Source organism: Lineus longissimus, chromosome 6 (genome assembly GCF_910592395.1).
Source record: "Lineus longissimus chromosome 6, tnLinLong1.2, whole genome shotgun sequence".
Taxonomy (NCBI): Eukaryota; Metazoa; Nemertea; class Pilidiophora; order Heteronemertea; family Lineidae; genus Lineus; species Lineus longissimus.
In genome coordinates this window covers 12,810,316-12,818,678 of record NC_088313.1, presented here as the reverse complement: position 1 = coordinate 12,818,678, position 8,363 = coordinate 12,810,316, and the positions used below count along the sequence as shown (strand labels likewise).

Genomic DNA, 8,363 nt, shown 5'->3' with positions numbered 1-8,363 from the left:
TCCCAGCCACGAGTCACAATCTGGTAACTTTTTGTCTCACGTATGAAGTTTGGCAGTGATCATGGGTCGGGGTCCTATCATTCACAGCCACGAGACACAATCTGGTAACTTTCGGGGTCCTATCATTCCCAGCCACGAGTCACAATCTGTTAACTTTTTGTCTCACGTATGAAGTTTGGCAGTTGGGCATGGGTCGGGGTCCCATCATTCCCAGCTGTAAGTCACAATCAGGTAACTTTTTGTCTCACATATAAAGTTTGGCAGTGATCAGGGGTCGGGGTCCCATCATTCCCAGCCACGAGTCACAATCTGGTAACTTTTCGTCTCACGTATGGGCCCACTCATAGTTAGTTCAAGAAGCGGATAATAGACGGCGAAAGCATCTGGCCAAATGTGAACTGTCTACTGTGTAAGTGGAAAATGGAGACAGTTTTGTGCGGAGCATGCTCTGTGACCTTTTTACTGATGTTATTAGCATATTTTGGAAGGTAGCTTTAAACGATTAAGCATTAACATTGCTGCTATCATCAAATATACTGTTCTTTCTTTCCTGAAATTAACAGTTCGTACATCAGGATTATTATCTATTCATGTATGTAGGAGGGGTCACACATACCCCATATACATCATCAATTTCCGTGCTCATTTCCACTCATAACTCAAAGCCTATGGGATGACATCATAATTACGTTTGAAACACATTCAGAACTGACCCGACTCCAAACCACACCATGTGATATCAAAGACGGGCCTATTCAATGGAAATAACGATCATTGGGCATTACTGGTCAAAAATATTCTTGGCGGCCTTATTCCGGACTGTTAATCTGAGGAAAGAAATTACAGTATATGTGAGTATTGTATGTAGTAATAGTGGTTTGTTTGAAGTTATAACCTGTGTTTCAAGCGAGAGGTGCCAAGGCCCTCGGCTCCACCAAGGAGAAGAATGCTTTCTCCTTGGTTGCACTGACATTGACTGATCGGTAGACGTATCATGTTCTTCAATAGGTTTGATATAATAACAGGACGATAAACGAGTGATAGTATTCTAATCTGGTAGATTATGAAATGTTCTTCGTGCATAATCGGGTGGCATATCTATTTCAAGGAGTTTTTCAGATAGATCTGGTCTTGGTAGGTATTTAGCTGCTTGTCACTTGACTGTAATAGTGTTACTTGATTATTTTGGGAAATTCTGATCACATTCCTGAGTTCAACTGAGTACATTCAAACTTTGGCCAGATCGATATGAAAAACACTTTGTACTGTTGGGAGCTGTATCGACAACGAACTTTCAATGACTCGTGAGCTTTTTAAAAAGCTCAGCCACAAATATGAGCAGTTTCGAAGACACCAGACAAATGTATTTCTATCCTATAAATAGCATCACCAGTTGGCATTTTCCATTTTCTATATTCCACCCTTAATGTGATCACAGCGACAGACATTCCTTTGGAGGGATGAACACCATGGGATCTGAGATTCCGAGGGTGTAGTCGTAGTGCCTGAAAGAAGCATAGTGTTCTATTATACAATCTCAAAAATAAAGGTTCTTGAGTTTTTAAGCAGTCTACACGATGCACTTTTAAAGTTATTTTTTTCAGCCAGAAGGTCAAAAACCATCAGGGGTTTATCATTTCCCCAGGAAATTTTTCGAGGTCTAGACCCATATCATGATTATGATCACATTTCAATCATATCAAAAAATGCAAATGGTTTAATTATGTAGAATTGAAAGACAGCTCCAAATTGCCCCGCTTGATGAATTCAGCCGCAATCTGACGACCACCTAGCAACAAAAGTGAATACTGATGTATGTCCAAACATAATCAAGTAAGTAATTCAACGTACTTCCAGATGAAATATCCTTCATTAGGTTTGTAACTTGTGAAGGAGATTGGTAGGCAGTCCCTCTGGGTCCATTCTCCATTCGCCCTGCCTGGAATAAGAGCGTTTGATACATGACTTGCTTGGCAATAACGTGCTTGTAAATGTATCATGAGAGCCTGGGATTTCAATCACCGCCACCTAAATCATCAACACTCAAGGCCTGGGTACATATACGGAGGTCTCGTCAAGAAACGGTATCAACCTCTTGCCGTGGGGCGCGCAATGAGAGACGTGTGACAATCTACGCCATCATCTCAATCTGTTGTGGTTCAAAATGATGAGTAATCTAAAGCAGAATTTCTTCCACACGACTTTACATTTTGTTTTGATGATATACTAGTCGATTTGGATTCGAAATCCTGCATGAAAATAGCATGCAAAGCTGCATGAAAATAGCATGCAGTTGGATATATTTCGATTTTGACAACGCGTATGCACGGAGATGAGCCGCAATGTTTGAAAATGAATAACAGATGAGTTGCCAACCTGCCTGAAGTTTGTCAAATTGTGACGTGAAGGACGGACCTTAAGCTTCAATATGATTACCGTTGCACGGACTACTTACTTCCATCTTCGAAGTGACCACCCCAGACATCCACGAGGACACCAGCTCCGTGATTGGAAGACGTTCCGATGTAGTACTCGCCATACCATGTAGCATTGCTTGGCACATGCAGGGCGGGGAATGGCCGCGAAATGGGCCTCCTTTCACATTTTCTGGTCTTTATGTCAAGCCTGTATTCAACACCCTGCAAAGAAATGCATTTTGTGTTATTCTCAAATATGATTTCTCAATGTGAACTCAAAACACACCTTTGTCACACACAATGAGGAACCGGCAGAACTAAATATTCAGATGGCAGCACCAATACTAAAATTTACACTTTCAGTGCATTATCCATTTAAATTAAGTTTTGTTGATTCTCTCCCTAAAACCCATCAAAATAGAATTAAGGACCAATAAAACAACATTTTTGGTACTATTTCCCCATGTAGAGTAATTAAGGGATGACATATTCAATAATCAATGACCAAGGAAATGCCTTTCTCATTACAACCACTAGCATATACCCGTGGCGCGGGCTGTTCGAGGTATAAAAATCGGATTGTGTGGGTGCTGGTATGTTGTGGGTTTGGTGTAAATGGGGTGCTGGTTTGTGAGTAAAATCTCCGGGCTTTATCTATATTTACGTCAATGGCGACAGTGGTATATTGATATTGATAGATGATATGTTACTCAGAGTCATAAAATTTCCACTGTTTTTCTGTGTAAAATGTCTCCAGTGTTGTTGTTGTTGCTAACAGTAAACTATGATGCGGCCTTACTGGAATCCCCTACTTACTTATACTTCTAACAACAACAACAAACAACTACTGCAACTACCAACTACTGTACATGATGTGATCATGAAAACTGGACTACAAAATGCATGATATTGTCGCAATGACTTTATTCAAAGTACTCAAACATACCTATTAACCTCCCTTGTGTAAAACTACATCATGTCAGTTGATAATGGATGACAGTAGAGGTAAAAACCAGGCTTATTAAGGTGTTCAACGCTAAGTGCAACTCGTCAATTATAATAGTGATGGTCCACTTGCCTGCAAGGCCCCCTATTGGCAGGTTTTGTTGTGCAAGTTCCTCATTCTAGTCCCAATTCCCCACTAGAAAAGCTGTGTTTCTCCCTGCTAACAGAATGTGGATAACTGTAGGCCCCGAGATAAAACTTACTGCATCATGAAGGTAAAGGACATCTTCAAATTGCTCCTTGCCTTCAACGGTCTCGTCTTCAATAAGCCTCACGCGAAGATTAGCATAATCGTACGACACTTTTCCATGGCGGTCAAATTTTTTTGCTGGGTCGTACTGCAAATGGAATTATGGAAGAAGAATGCAAAGAAAGTTGAAGTGAAAGATGTAAGCATATCATGTTCTATTGGGTTTTCCATGTGCATTATATAATCTTATTTCATTATGCTAGTTTTACCAGTTTTTGGTCGTCTGAAGAAGCCGTACGACCCCACCCGATCGAATTGGCTTGAAATTATTCTAACAATGTATCCCATCCTGTGTCTCATGGTCTAATGCCCTTATACTCTTTCCCTCGTGTTAGGGCTTTTGATAATCATTTACGTTGTCGCCATGTTTCCATTATGGAGTCCATGGGATGGTCTGGGAGGTCGGGATTTCATATATCAGTCAATTTACGTAATAGAAAAGCATGGGGGAATTGCGGAAACATAATCAAACATCACGACCGGATGGGAGGGATTCGACAGCTACAATGCATCAAATACGTACCTCTGCTATCCGTGCTTCCCATTCCTTTGGAGTAGCTGCAAATGAAATACAAGCGAGTGTATTATGCAGTGAATTATAAGAACTTAGGGAAAAGTTGTATGCGCGCGTGTATGTGCGTGTGGGGTGGGGGGGGGGGGGGTAGATTCACGTTTACCCTCATTCTTTGTAGAATTTAGTAAGTTATCCTAGATTGAATGCAATCACCACAATGTCAGCCGATAAAGGCAACCCCCAAGGTTCGCTTCCTCAACGTAGATTGGTTTCTGGTGGAGGAACTACTCGGTATGGGTTCTAACTATTACACTAAAACAGGAATCAATAGATCACCACACGGCTTTGGAATCTGGGCGTTTACGTAAGCCAGGCACGCCGCTAAAACGAACATACAGAACTTCGTCATGGTGGGAGTTTTGGAGAAAGTGGTCAGTACAAAGTCAAAGAGCAAAACCTTGGGGTTACATAACGAGACACTTATCTCGCTATCGCAGTCTATGATATTACCAGATAGTGCGCGTTCATGTGACAAGACATGTCACTAAGTGTCGTGCCAAAAAACCTCTCTCTATAAGTCATACATGTAATCTATATCAACCATTCCAGATATGGCACCGACGCATTTAAAGGCCAGGCACCTCGGGAAATATCAAACCCCTTCAGATTTTATTCGAAAAGTATATTCAAAGCAATAAACTCCAACACTTATTCCAAATTGATACATTAGGCCTTTAAGGGCTTGCATATTGGTTTATATCCCGACAAATGTCTCATATCATAGATAATCCGGAATTAAATATAAACTGTTATCGACAGTTAGTAGTTTCTATAGCCAACTTGTACAATTTTTACTTGCTTGGGGAGAAGCCATTCTAAAGCCCAGACTAAAAGAATGTGAATAAGACCAGTCTTAATGTATTCTTCATGAAACCGGTGTCCTAAAAGGGTGTGTATTTATTTTCTTTACCAATTGGTGTGCAACTGCTACATCAGACTACTGCTTGAAAACGTGATGGCAATGCTGTTTGAAGTGGCTCTCTTTAAAAACCAGGACTGGCCTGGTTACTTCTTCGAAACCGTTCAGTCACAGATAGAATATCCAAGATTGTAGTCACACCCGAGTCTGCCGGCACCAATGCCTTTATCTTACTAGTTTCAAGTTCAATGAAGCGCTTATAAAAAAGGTCAAATAGGCAATCAATGATCTTAAAATCAAACGGCCATTATCAAGGTAATCGAATATCCTAAAGTCGCCACCAAAACCAAATCAGAGGTAACTTGCGGCTGTGACATTAGCCTTCGTATAGTTATGAAGTGGAGTGACCTACGTGTGTGTAGTTGCACGCCCCTTACACATGTGACATGTAGACCCCAATTTCGATACTTGCTTTTATGCGCATTTATTTACAGGCTGATTGCCTCAATGTCGGTCGTTAAGGTAAAATGGAAATCCATGGGAAATCCTCAAGTCAAAGTTACGAAATTTGAGGTAGTCTGTCGCTGTAACATTCGTTTACGTTTTGTTTGATCGAAATAAACTACCTCAGGTTTGGACATAGGGAAATTACGAAAGCCGAGAAGGATCATCCGAGATCTGAAATCCGAAATCCGAAATCCGAGATCCGATATCTGAAATATCCAATCAGCGGCGACGTTAGTAGACGTCGACGCATTAGCCAATTAAATCGGGCGTAGCATCGTGCTGTCACAAATATGACCAACATGGCGAACAAAGTTGGACATGTTAGAGTTGAAGATGACAACGGGCGATCTTTTGTATTTTTCGTCCAAAACGGACAGTTTTCCTTGGACCAATTACGTAAGTTTTACATTATATGCCGGTGTAACATCTGTGGTTGTTTCCCATGTGTCAGTGTTTCCAAACAATAGGCAGCTAGAGAGACCACGACTTTTCAATAGGGGGGATACACAGAAAACTTGTCAATCTATTTTTGAGCGTTCCCAAACAATGAGGGGAAACACTCAAAAACAGAAACACTCAAAAACATTACACCGGGACTCAAAAATAGGCCCGTCAAGTACACGTAATGCTATACTTAGATACATGATGTGATTGAGTCGACCTGGGGTGCACCAATTCCACTTGTACTGTGTAGGCCTACTGTTAACTGTAGTTTGTAGTGTATGATGTGTTCTCCTCATCCAGCAGTCCAAGGTGTTACCTGACTTTCGCATACTAAAAAATAGGTCGTACATGAAGAACGTAGTAGAAGTGCTGTGATAGTGCTGATAATCACTAAGCCTTTGGCATGGGTTGCAATGAACCGGTTGGCCGTGCCTATAGTCCTTTTCAGAAGTAAAAGACACCATCATTATGGGCCACTGTGCGAAAACTACTTGGCCGATTTCTTCAAAGTTTGGTTTTTCTTAAATCTAATTTTGGGACCCAACAGGATTTTTACATTTCAGTAACCATGGTTACGAAATAATTTTTTTGTATGAATCCGTATACATTGGCGTAGTGCATTGATATTCGCCATTTTCTGCTCTGTACTGCTCATTTCTTGACGAATTTTGATGAAATCGTCAGGTTTTTTTTTTCATGTATATCTTCAAATGTGCCAACTTTTATTCAAAAATATCCACATTAGAAAAATCGGCACCTGCCCAGCCCCCCCCCCCCCCCCCCCACCCCAAATCGTCAAAGGGCTCCAATGAAGAGACTTTTATTTGCTTGATTTGCAAATCTCTAACCTGGAAATTTTGTTGGGTCCCAAAATTAGATTTAAGAAAAACCTATCTTTGAAGAAATAGGTCCAGTAGTTTTTCCACAGCAACCCAAAAGGTCAGTGTCATTTAATTCTGAAAAAGCCTATAGTTACTGAAAGGCTTTGTGTTCAGAGGCTCTTGATTACTAAAATTTATTTAGGGTATTTATAGTTATTCTAGAGCGCAAGTATATATTGATGGATACACAAGACCGAACTCTAGATTGTGGTTAAAGAAAAAAGAGTTATCTCATAATTAGGAGATAAAAGAAAGCCATTTCTAAAGAGTCCTTAAAAGTATAGAAAACACTCACTGGCAAATTCACAAGATCAGTTTATGTCACCAGAGGTTCTATTGTTGTTTGGCTAAATACATTGCCAAGTTGCTCAATAACTTGGGTTGGTTCAATACCTGGCACGCTGGCACTGGCACTGGCACTGGCACTGGCACTCGTACGGACATATATTTTTGCCAGAAAATGCAAATAAAGTGTTTCAGGAACATGAATAAATTTTTAGCTCAGCTGACAAAGTCAGCAGAGCTTTTCTAATAGCTATTCGTTTGGTGTCTGTCCATCCTCTGTGGACAAAATTGGGCATTTTGTAACCGTAAGACCTAGAGACTTCAATTTTGCATTTCTGGATACTTCTGGTCAAACTCTACTTTCAAAACAAAATTTGTCGCCATTCGACCTACTTCCTGCGAGCGAGAGTGCATGAAGGAAACTGGCCTATATCGGCCTAGGAGCAGCAGAATTAGTCGAAATATGCTCTAATATTAAGATAAAATTCTTGAAAATCTATTTTATTGAGAAAAAGTTCAAAATTTTAACCGGAGAGGGCGCTACCTGCCTTTTAATTATTTCTGCCGATTCAAATTCCCGCCCGATGACGTCAGCCATCAATGAAGTCTCCTATTTGCCAGTTCTCAAAACATGGCAGCTACACAACAAAAGCAGTAGCTCCAGGAATAAATCACTGTTCACTTCAGCTTCGTAATCGATTGTACCCCCACTTTATTGTGTTTTGTGTGGTGTTCCTATTCAATCAACGATGTAAGGCCTTATTATGTTGGTTTTAATTGAGAAGGTGCATTATAAGCGGCCTACGAAATACCGAAGCGGAGACAAAATGGCGGCATGTTGTTTACGTATGGCCTGTTATGTGTAGCACTATGCGATTCACTGATTCATTCAATATTTCAGTCAGAAATCGAATGAATAGTTTCTTTAGTGAAAAATAAATCAAATAAATTGTCAATCGAATCGAATGATAGGTTGTTTTATCAAAAATGTATGGGAAAGAGTTTAAAATATCAAGACCGAGATCAAACAATCTCATTCGATTCTTACAAATCACCTATTCAATATTAATCGCATAATTCGTCATATAGATTAAAGTACATTTCGATATAATCAAATAGTTCTTACAAAAAATTGAATGAT

General features: G+C 40.2%; 1 long non-coding RNA gene across 1 annotated transcript; it reads right to left on the bottom strand.

Moving 5' to 3' along the window:
* Positions 1 to 1,441: 1,441 nt before the first annotated feature.
* Positions 1,442 to 2,534, bottom strand: LOC135489244 (uncharacterized). Its single transcript, XR_010447112.1, has 3 exons — positions 2,456 to 2,534; positions 1,852 to 1,939; positions 1,442 to 1,505 (listed from the first exon to the last, which is right to left on the bottom strand). It is a non-coding gene; the product is annotated as an uncharacterized LOC135489244 (long non-coding RNA).
* Between the last annotated feature and the right edge of the window lie 5,829 nt (positions 2,535 to 8,363).